The 12,246-nt window shown below is 35.1% G+C and overlaps 1 pseudogene; it reads left to right on the top strand.

Moving 5' to 3' along the window:
* The first annotated feature begins 10,813 nt into the window (after positions 1-10,813).
* On the top strand, positions 10,814-12,246 carry LOC144544815 (UDP-glycosyltransferase 90A1 pseudogene; annotated as a pseudogene).

The raw sequence follows: 12,246 nt of genomic DNA, 5'->3' as shown, positions 1-12,246 counted from the left end.
CGAAATACACATTCACTAAATAGCAAATAATTTTGTGATAATTCTTAAAAAAAAAAAAAAAAAAATTAAAAAATATTTTTTTATGTGTGGCAAAAAAAAAACCCATGAAACTAATGATGTTTTGAACATTGAAGCATGTTTGTGATTTGCAATTGATATTAGTGCATTGAGCCTTGTGCTAAATTGGTGACTAGTGTACAATGTACTATTACAACAAAATTGATCTAATCAAATTAATATCAATTATTGCTACCTAGATTTCAAACATATAGTTAGGTATATGTCAAAGATATATTTGTGAACATACATTTAATGTTATTCCAATTATTTTATTTGTAGTATTTAAAACAAAATTACAACATGAAATTAGCAAAATCTTGAAACATAACACAAACACTGTTTTATTTCGAACATGCAATCTCTCATACAGAGAATGTTGTTTTAATCACTAAATCACAAGACTTGTATTAATAAATACAGTTTAATTATTTTTATTTCGAACATGCAATCTCTCATACAGAGAATATTGTTTTAATCACTAAATCACAAGACTTGTATTAATAAATACAGTTTAATTATTTTTTTAAAACAATTTAGTGTAATTTGAATTAACTAAAGTTAGGAATATTTTGATTAGAAAAGAAAATCGGATATCCGATTGGAGTCAGATATCGAATGCGGATAATTATCCGAATCTAGTTCTAGATCAGAAACCGTATCCGTATCCGTTCAAAAACTATCCGGATCCGAATCCATATCCAGTAATATCCGAATCTGAATGTCCGAAATCATCAATTCCCGGATTTGGATCCGGATAAAACCGGATAATATCCGATCCGTTTACACCCCTAATTTTGATGCAACTATTTATATTCAAGCAATGAATGTATTTTTTAACTGATGTAAATATTTAGTAAAATTTGGAAGACAAGTTACTTAACTGTTTAATGTTTATAAGAAATTTTTATCCGAATTACATACTCTTCTTTAAAAAAAGCAGTTGATTTGAATCTCTTTTCACACCACCATATCCTGTTATTTAATGAAATTTATCTAAATCTGAAATAAATCATTCCATGAACTAACTTAGAGCATCTACATCTCAACAACTCAAATAAATTTTAAATAATTATTAACTACTTTTTAGAAATTAAGATCTCTAAATTTTTTAACTCTCATATCTCCGAAATTAGTTTAGAGTTTCTATTAAGCCACATCAGCAACATATTAAAAAGAATTAATAATTTGATCCAATCATTTGGCCAGTATGAAGTTAATAAACAGTTTCTTAATAAAAAAAATTTACTGCATAATTTCTAAATAATAAACTCTCTTACATCTCTGAAACTATATTATAAACTACCACATAATATTAGAAAATTTAATAATACCAAAAATGTAGATGCTCTTATATTCGATGTGAATTTGGTTCAAACCGTATCCAAATTGAACAAATTAGAGAGAAAACTAAAGACATGTTTGGTAGTTAAGAAAGGATATGGAAAGAATTGTTTAATTAATTTACGTAAATTAATTTTGTAAAGTGCACATGATCATGTTTTTGTTAGTGTTATGTGTCACAAAGAGATAGTATAAAATTCAAGGTTCTAAATAGCGCGCTATAGCGCTTTCGGACTATAAAAGCTATGGCGCTATTAGCACTATAGCGCGCTATTCCGCGCAATAGCGCCGCTATTTGAGTACAGCACTGTTTTTTTAGCCAGTCTGCTATGACGCGATAAACGCTATTTAAACTTTTGATAAAATTAGAAAAATCTCCCATCAAATGGGGTCAATTTTTTATTTTTATTTTCTGTAACACCGGCCAAAGGTCAATATCTAAAATGCTTACAATACTCCAAAATTAAATGCGTTGCTTCAACGGTACCTGCTATTATTTATGTATACTGTATACACATCAAAATCTTGTTAGGCAGTTGTAATGAATTGACAACCAGTTCATTAATTTCATAATATTTCCATCCATATTAATTAAAGCTATACTACAAGTCTACAACAAATTTCATTTACTTTTTTTTTTTTATATTGTTATTTTCTTTTGAGGGGGGTCCGGGACGTCCTAAAGTAACCCAAATTTTGAGGTTAGATTTAGACCGTCAAATTAGAATTCAAACTAATTCAAATCAAAATAGAATGCACAGAGCTCCTTTAATATCCGTGTCAGAGCAAACCGAACGATTAGGGGTCAGTGAGGATAATTTTAGATTCTTTCGTGTACGGTCTACCTGACTTGTCAAGTTAGTCTGAACCGTTTATTATGTCTTAACACAAATCTCAAAGCAGGGGCGGAACCAAGGCCTAGGCCAGCCTGGGCCTTGGCCCAGAAATTTTACAGAGGATTCATTAATTTTCTTGTTAATTCTTCCTTGGCCCATTAATTTTACACCAAGGCCTGACCCTCCCTTGACCCAAAAGTTTTACAGAGATCTCTTAATAAATAAATAAAAAAAAAAACGCTGGCCTGACACCCTTCTCTTCACGCGAAAGGCGAACTGGCGAAACCTTGGTTCCGCGACTTCTGCCCCTGGTCCTTGCTGTTCTTGGCCCCCCCTATCAATCATTTCTGATTACGCCACTGTCTCAAAGCATCCCATGCATCTATACAGATTTGCTTTCTTTATCTGGCTCGAATGGAGCTCATTATACGCGACAAGGTACCTAACTCAATCCGGTGCATATTAAAGATGTATGAGCTAGTCTTCTTTAAAATTTGTGTCAGGTTAAAACAACGGTCTAGATTCACTTATTCCAATAGATTTTCCTTTTACTGGAGGTGATCCGAATTCAGTACCTCAGAGGATATATACAGATTCAGGTGAGAGGTGATGTGCGTTAATTGTTAAATTAAATTACTATGAAATTAAAATTAAAAGTGCATAATAGTGCACATATATTACTTCATAAGTACATTTTATCAAGATAAATAATGATACATCAGATAATATACATTAATTATCAAATAAATAAAGTAGAAGGAGCAATTTGCACATGCATGCACGGTCCTTAATTTTTGGACCAAAATATTAAAAAAAAAAATTATTAGGTGTATAATGAAAAACTTTTAAACCACTAGGAAGAATGTAGATTATAATTATATCCCATCATAATTTATAATTTAGAGATTAGGTGTATAACATGTTGCGCACATGTAAACCTAAGATTACTAGCCATAAATAGTTAATTAATTAACTATAATTACTTGCTTCAAGTGGTTTGCACGTGAGGGAAATGGAAAAAGTCTCTTTTAACTCAAATCAATAATTTAAAATATGATTTTTTTTTTTTTTTTTACATACTTTGAACATGCTAATTATTTTAATAATTAATTAAAGCGGTGCTTTTTCGCCGTGTGAAACCAAATCTCTTTTAGTCACATGTATGCATGCATGTTATATGCATTAAATATATGGCAATTAAAGCAGCTACAACAGCTCGGTCTAATTCAATCCGGTATCTATAAAAACAAATGGGTGTCTGTTTTGAGATTCTTAACAGGTTAATATGAACCGCGCGTCCCTCCTGGATTCGTATTTTAAAAACAATAAAGTATAAGGATAATCCTCTACATGAGAATCTCAAACAATAAAGTATAAGGATAATCCTACATGTAGAGGATTATCCTTATACTTTATTGTTTGAGATTAAATCTCAGCCGGTTTCTGATTCAAACTAGTGTAGGAGCATTATTATTGGGCTTTGAGATTCGTGCCAATTGCCAAGTTAAAAAGAACGGTCCAGATCTACTCATTGTAAAGAATTCTCTGACAACTTATCAGGTAATTATGGAGAGGAGGTGAATTCCCTCCCTCCAAAGTATTCAACAAGTGACAAAAAATTTGGATCAAATTAAACAGTTACCCACGGCCCAAATGTGGGGCCCAATGTCTGACCAAATCAAACAAAACCAACAAAGGGATGAATAAGTAGGTGTATTTGCTGTTGGTTGGTACTACAGCAAAGGAAACAGTTCTGTATTTAGTGTATTGTTTTGATGATATCTAGGAATTCCATTTTTTTTTTTTTGGGGGATTTTATGATCATGCTTGGTTGAGGTTTCACTTAAACCATCAAATGTAAATAATTAGGTCAATCTAAAATGATACAAGTCTAATTTTAGACTGTCTAACTTAAATTATCTTTTTAGGTGGCTTAAGTTTATTCCGTTGTTAGTGACTAATTTTTTTTTCCTTTTCTCTCTCATGCTTAACTCCTTTTTTGTTTTTGAATTTTTGTATTACATCATGTCCAGGACTATTCATGAGCTGAGTTGAGTCCGAGTTGAGGGTAACTCGGATATTCAACTCGTGAATTAATGAGCCGAGTTACCCTCAACTCGGAGATTGTACATAGTCAATCATCAAATTAAAAATTACCAAAACAAAGTCTAACAAAATAAATAGTACATAGTTTATCAAAATATTACACAATTTAGAACTTTACATCATGAAGCAGTGACAAATACATAATTAAATGGTACAAAGTTAACTAAATTACTAAATAGTACAAAGTCTAACAATACATTATACAGTTTACCAAGTTAGTGAGTCAACCGAGTTGAGCAAAATTTGTATTGAACTTCTGAGATAACTGAGTCAATTTTGACTCGAGTCAGTTTCAACTCAAATTGTTGGTGAGTTGAACCCGAATTGATTCCGAACGAGTTATGAGTCATGAGTTTTTGTGTGCATTCCTAATCATGTCTAACTTGGTACTATTTGTATTGTTTTGTACTACATCACACCGAAAATATGTCTGATGTTCAGTCTATATGTTCGATTTGCATCGAGGATTGTGCGCGCAAATTTAAATTTATAATAATTTCAATCGTTCAATAAATCTAAACCGTCCGTATAAATATGTAAGGCTTGAACATAGTATGTAATCCAATTTAAAATCGATCTATATATATGATATATAATTATATACTAAAGTTTATAGTGCAATCATAAAACTTAAAAGCATCACATAATGCCTGGAACAAAGTTTATTTCTTTAGGACAGACATTCCATGAGAAAATAACATCATAAATTGATGAGAATCCAGCGTTAATTAAGTATAGGTGGGACAACCAGATAATAAGATGTGATAGGTTGGTAGGGTGGGCCCAGGTCGGTTTGTTTGCTGCCTTGCTGGTGCATTTTTCCTTGCTAGAATGGTACACCTTTTGTTATCATCACTTCTTATCTTACATCAAAAGGAAGTGAGTGCTATAATAGTTGATCCTATAGCTTTTAGCTTTTTAGAGATTTTGTAGAAGTGTCTCTGTAACAAATCCTTTTCCTCTCAAGCCATATGTTCCATTAAAAGTACTCATCTAATCAATTCTACCAATAATATACTTTTTCCTCTAAAAAAATTATAAATTTTGGTCTACAAATATATTTTCAAATAGTGGTTATAATCAACTGTTCTGATAAATTATTTAGATTTTATAAATAAAAATATAAATTCATAATACGGACCACTCGGTAATATATTATTACCATAGTCTCACTCTTTATAATAATACTTGCATCTCTCTTTGCAAAAACACTTGTTAGCTCAACAATTAAAATATTTAATTAGCAATGTCCACCCAACAATTTAATGGAGACAGAAAGCCCAATAGCTTGGGCTTCTTCTTTAACTAATTTTGTTGTGAAATTTAGTGCAATGACATCTATAAGGCCCAATATGTAAAGCATATTGATTTAAGTACTAAAAGCCTCCAATAGTAAAATCTAGTAGTTAATTACCGTTAAGGATAAAAAAAAAAGACAAAAAAAAAAATATATATATATATATACGAAGGAACCGTCAAATATTTTAGTGGAAGAGACGAATTATTTAATCCAATATTGTGGTTAATTCCCCTTATTTGGAAATATTTATAGGAATCAATTAAGTCTTATTAAAGTTGTTTAGTAGTGTATAAGTTGAAAATAGTTATATGTATTTATTTTGTAATTGTTAAATTTGTATATTAAGCAATATCTAAATGAATATTTTGTAATACTTACTAACTAAACTAAAATCCATATATTATATGCAAAGTTTTATTTGTACTTTTTCCTTTCAGTTTTTTTTTCTTAATTTTTTTTTGGTTCTGTTTTTCTTATTTTTATTTCATACACAAATGTTTTGAGCTAACTGTTTTTATTAATTGTAACAGGTTTAAGTCCAAAACCTGCCTCTAACTTTTTAATCATTCAATGAAACAAATAAGAACAAGATCCTAATTTTTACTCAAAAATTGCAAAGTGTGATGAAATTTTAACTATATTATGAAAAGAGACCGAATTCTCTGCCTCCCAGTGATCAGCCCCACCCGACAGTGACTGAGAGAGCAAGAAATTCCTGCACCCCGAGGGGTAAGTGATCTCATTCCTTATGAAAGTTGGTAGCTAGCTCTTCATTTTCTGTATAGTTAATTGAGAGTGTTAGATACTAACCATGCATTCAATATTTCAATTCAATTCTTGACCAGCACTACTGGCATCATTAATTAGTAGTTTTTTTTTATTCACAGGTGGCAATTTATTAATTAAGCAGTATATATTCCAATTAGGGTTCTAAAAAACTAGCTATAGCTATACAATAGCTGCACAATTTTTTCGGACCTCAAAAGTTATAACGCTATTAACCGTTTTTCTTTTATAATGATTATAAATAGTTAGTTATGATTGCGCTATAACTGCGCTATAGCTTTTTCGGACTTTAAAAACTATAGCGCTATACTCGCTATTTAGAAACTTAATTTCAATTGAAAAGTAATAGGTGAACCTTGTACGTGCTAAGGAGAGGGAACCAAATCCTCTGCCCCCTTGTGGACAGGAAAATCTTGCCCCATTCAATTTAACCAATTTAAAGATGACACATGACATATCTTTTTACTTGATTTCTTTTTTTAGTAATATATAAGTGATAGCTGCAATATTTTCTTTCTTTGTCTCTTCATTTTCTAAATTCATAAATATTCCCCTTCTCTTCCCCTTATCTTCTCTGTACGAGTGGTGAAGAAAAAAAATTCAAAGCTTAAGCAATCTTTTATCATGAGAAATTTTTGAGTTGAATCAAGTAGCAAAATATTTTACTTATAAATTATTTTAAATTTTTTTCTGTTGTAACTTCTAGATTTTGACACTTGGCTAGATTGATTGATACAATAAATAAGATTAGATTATTGAGTAAAATCTATATCAATATTTACCTTGTAAAAATAATAAAGATTTTATAATCTTTGATTTTTTTTTAGAGAGAAACCCCGTAAGCTGTATGCATTAAACTGAAACACCATTACATGAGTAGTGAGTTACAACTTGCAAAATAACTTCCACTGGTATCTTACTAGTTTAATAATGCAATAAGTGATTAACTGTTAGATTAGTTGTTATGAGATGATATGTAACAAACTTCTGTTAGTCTGTATGATGGCTATATAAGCAGACAATGTAATCTGGATTTGAGGTTAATGAAAACAAGACTTTCTGTCATTACATTTCTCCATTTATCTTCTTCTATCATGGTATCAGACCATTTTTTCTCTCTTTTTCGATCCTGATTCTTACCAGTATCTTCTTCCCAATGGCAACTACAGGCTCTTCGACTACTACTCCTCTCTCTTCTTCTTCTACAGTGACTGATCCTATTATTCAGATCGCTATTCCAGTTTCTACCAAATTGGATAAAGATAATTTTCTTACTTGGCGTTCTCAGGTGGAGCCGATCATTCATGGCTTCAACCTTTTTCAGCACATCGACAGTTCATTTCAACCTCCTGAGCGCAATTTGACAGTTGAAGGAAGTTCTCGCCCCAATCCCCAATTCTCTCGATGGAATCAGCAAGATCAACTCTTGCTCGGTTGGTTGCGTTCTGCTATCTCTGGGACTGTTCTCTCCCAGTATGTAGCGTACAAGATTACTTCTCTCTGGCAGGCACTGCACCGTGTGTATTCAGCAATTTCTTCGGCCCGGGTCATGGACCTGCGTCGCTCGCTCCAGACGAAAACCAGAGGCAATCTATCTTATGCTGAATACTTCGCTCAGATGGTTAATCTGGCCGATCAACTGGCGGCTATCGGTGCTCCAATTCTTGATTCCGATCTGGTGTCATATATTTTGAGTGGACTTGGGGCGGAGTACAACTCGTTCATCGTTGCGCTTACCACCTGATCCGATCCTGTGTCGTTGGCTGATCTCCATGGCTTTCTCCTTTCTCACGAGAATCTACTCGCTGCTCAACTTCGCTCTCCCTCCTTTGACCCTGTTGCTCTCTACTCCTCTCATTCCTTTAGAGGTCGGGGTCGTGGATCTGGTAGAGGAAGACGCGGTTCCAATTATTCCAATAACGGTTTGGGTCCAGCTGGAAGGGGATCCGGTTCTCAATCAGGCTTGTTACCTACACTTCACCAGCCCCCTTCTAATGCTGGCCGTGGAGGCCCAGGCCCAGGCAGGTCTCAAGGCAGAGGCTTTTCTCAATAGAATTACTCAGGCAGAGGAACTAATTCTTCCACTCAGGTCTTCACCGAACTGTTATGTATGTGGGCCTGATTCTAGGAGTATGCGGGGGGGAGGGGGGGCAGCCCCCTGCGAGCGGTGTCTGAGGTTACGAAGCCAGGAGAAAATTAATTTTGAGAAGTTAATTGCATGTAAATCCTTTCAACCAATGGCCCAGATTAATCTAGTTACCCATCAAGATGTACGGTCCAGATTAGTCTGTTTTTTTTAGGGATTTCAGTGGATGTTTTTTTTATATATACATTAAATCTCTCTGTAATTGTTTGTAACTGACTTTGAGAAATAGTGGATTTTGTTTTGGCGAGCGGCCGTGGGTATTCTTTCCCTAGAGGGTTTCCCACATAAAATCTGTGTGTTCTGATTTTGATTCTTTTTCAATTTTCTTTCTTTCTGTGTTGTGTGATTGCTCTCTGGTACTCATCTTCTCAACACGAACTGCCTATCTGCCAAGTTTGCCGCAAGAAAGGACATGAAGTTTTAGATTGTTGGTATCAGTATGATTCCAATATTCTAGAGAGGCCGAAGCTCAATACCAAGCACACTACAACACCACCACTCCGACTCCTAGCGAAGGATGGTTCCTTAATTCGGGAGCGACGCATCACGTCACACCCGACATCTCTCACCTTGACTTTTTTGTGCCATATGTTGGTCATGAGCAACTTCAAGTAGGTAATGGAACAAACTTACCTATTTCTCATTTTGGTAATTGTTCTTTTCCTATTGATGGTGGTTCCTTGGATTTAAAAAATGTGCTTCATGTCCCTTCCATCACTAAGATTCTTATTAGCATTGCAAAATTTATTCGGGATAATGATGTTATACTTGAGTTTCATCCTTTATTTTGCATTGTGAAGGACCGCCGCACCAAGACCCAACTCCTTCAAGCTAAACTTCAAAATGGACTTTATCATCTCCCTTCTTCACCTAGAGCATTTATTGGAGAGCGTGTCTCGGCTGACTTGTGGCATGCCCGGTTGGGACACCCTTCTTCAATTACTACTCGTTTTATCATAAATTCAAATAAACTCCCTCTTACTTCAAATAAATCGTAATTTTGTGGTGATTGTTGCAAAGGAAAGGCGCATGTTTTGTCTTTTAAACCTTCTTCTTCTCTTGTTACCTCGCCTTTATTTATTCATTTTTTTTTTTGCCAAATAGCCCTTTTGTAGCTTTCATTGATTCAACTACATGGTTTCCATTCAGTGTATTAATCAAGCGTTCCAGTCTAAAAGAAATTACAAAAACTGAAACCAGTAAAAGTAAAAGCTCCCAAAAAAATTTATATTGTGTATAATTATTGTGTATATCGAGAATTTACATTCAGAGTAAACCCCTATGATAATTATTGTGTATATTGAGAGACAAGTGTAATGTGCAAATTATTTTAAACCATTTAGAGATGGAATAAAAAAAAAAAATTGGACTTGAATTTAAGTATTGACGTGGCTTCTCCGCATAATATTCAACAAATTGGAACTTCAAGCGAAAGCCCATCAAATATATAAAATTTGATCTACAAGTACCTTTTTATATGGAGTATCATTCATTTAGATTGATTATTTAAACTTTGAAAATGAATATGTTGATCCATAGTAATGACCATTATGCGCTATGCATAGTACCATAGCTTCACTCATAGAAATTTACTATTTGCTGGTATTAATAGGAAGTGAAACTGTTAGTGTAGGTTTACCTTCTCACTTCTGAAAAATGTTCTATTGTTTATCATAAAAACATAAAGAAATAATAATAAGGGGAAATGGTCTAATAGTGTCAGTACCTTCGTCATATAATCTGAATTTACTGGTAAAAACCGAGACAGATCAGGAGCCGTTTCAGTTTACTGATAAATGGGATGGGTTGTCAAAAAAATTAAAGAAGGAATTTACCTCATTTCCGTTAATATTTTTATTTTTTATTTATGGCAATGAAACTGTGTTGGACCATTTAATATATTACAACTATCACTTTCTACTAAAAAAAGGAATCAATTAAAAAAGATATGCTATGTGTCATTTTTAGATTGGTTGAATTGAATGAGCCGGGGCAGGATTTTCGTGCCCACAAGGGGACAGAGAATTCGGTTCATAAGGAGAGATCTGTAAAATACAATATAAAATGATTCAATTAATTCATAGTGGGTAGGTTGTTGTTGTCTGCTCGAGGACAATTTTATTTTTTTAATTTCCCAAGCAATTAGTTAAGAGTAGGTGATTAATTACATGACAAAGGATCCAATACCTTTTACTATAAATTCATCCAAACAAAATATAATTAATCACTCGTTTTCTCTTCCTTGGTTTCAATGGATTCCTCCTCTTCTTCAAATCTTCCTCACATAGCAATCTTCCCTTTCATGGCAAAGGGCCACACCATCCCCCTCCTCCACCTGGCCCACCTCCTTCACCATCGCCGCCTTGTCTCTCATATCACTTTCTTCACCACCCCTCTCAATGCACCCTTCATCCGTTCCACTCTATCTTCCACCGCCGCTCAAAACACAAGCATCATCGTTCTCCCCTTCCCCGACAACCTCCCAGATGGTATACACCCCGGCATAGAATCCACAGATCAGCTCCCGTCAATCGATCTACTTATCCCCTTTGTAACCATCATACCTCGTTTACGGCCTGCCTTCTCTCAGGCAATCAGCCGTTTGTCGCCACGTCCTTCTCTCCTCATCTCTGATGCATTCCTTGGATGGACACAATATGTGTCAGCCGAGCTCGGTATAGCACGTCTTGTTTTCTCCGGCTTTGGTGGATTTGCTCAGACTGTATCTGCTTTAGTGAGGATACACAAACCACATGGAGAGGTCTCCTCTCCTTATGAGCCCTTTGCGGTCCCGGGATTTACACACCTTACGCTCACAAAAGCTGACCTCGAGCCGCCTTTTGACGACCCTGACCCAAAAGGACCACACTGGGACTTCGTTAATGATTGCGGCCACGAAGGATAGTCGTGGGTTTGTTGTGAACAGCTTTTACAACCTTGAATCACCTTATTTTGATTACATGGATAGCATGATGGGTGGTAACAGTTACCGAGTCGGGCCACTTTGTCTTGCCCGGCTCGAGAGGGATGAGAAAAACCAGCAGCTGATGTCCCCACTTTTGCATTGGCTGGATTCAAGGCTCAGCATGAACCGACCTGTATTGTACGTCGCATTTGGTACACAAATAAAGCTCTCTCTGATCCAGCTGAAGGAGCTCGCAACCGGGTTGGAACGGTCTGAGCTTGATTTTATATGGTTAATGCGGGGAGAAAAACCCAAATTGGATGACGGTTTTGAGGAAAGAGTTGGAGATCGATGTAGGTTAGTAAATGAATGGATCGATCAGACAGAGATACTGGCGCATAATGCCGTGCACGGGTTCATATCTCACTGTGGATGGAACTCAGTTATGGAGAGCCTGTGTGCAGGCGTGCCGGTGTTGGCTTGGCCGATGATGGCCGATCAGAGACTTAATGCAAAGTTTGTGGTGGAGGAATTGAGAATGGGATTGAGGATACGTGCGAGTGATGGGACGAAGCACGGTTTGGTCAAGGCCGAGCAAATAGAGAGGTTGACGAGAGAGTTGCTAGTCGGGGAGGAAGGAAAGGCGGCAAAGAGGAAGGCCGAGGAGCTCGCAATTGCCGCGAGACAAGCAATGGATGAAGGAGGCTCATCATATGTAGCACTGGAGAAGATGATTAGAGATGTTTGTACATTAAATGAACAATAA

Source organism: Carex rostrata, chromosome 27, assembly GCF_964058835.1.
Source record: "Carex rostrata chromosome 27, lpCarRost1.2, whole genome shotgun sequence".
Taxonomy (NCBI): Eukaryota; Viridiplantae; Streptophyta; class Magnoliopsida; order Poales; family Cyperaceae; genus Carex; species Carex rostrata.
This window is presented reverse-complemented; position numbering and strand designations above follow the sequence as displayed.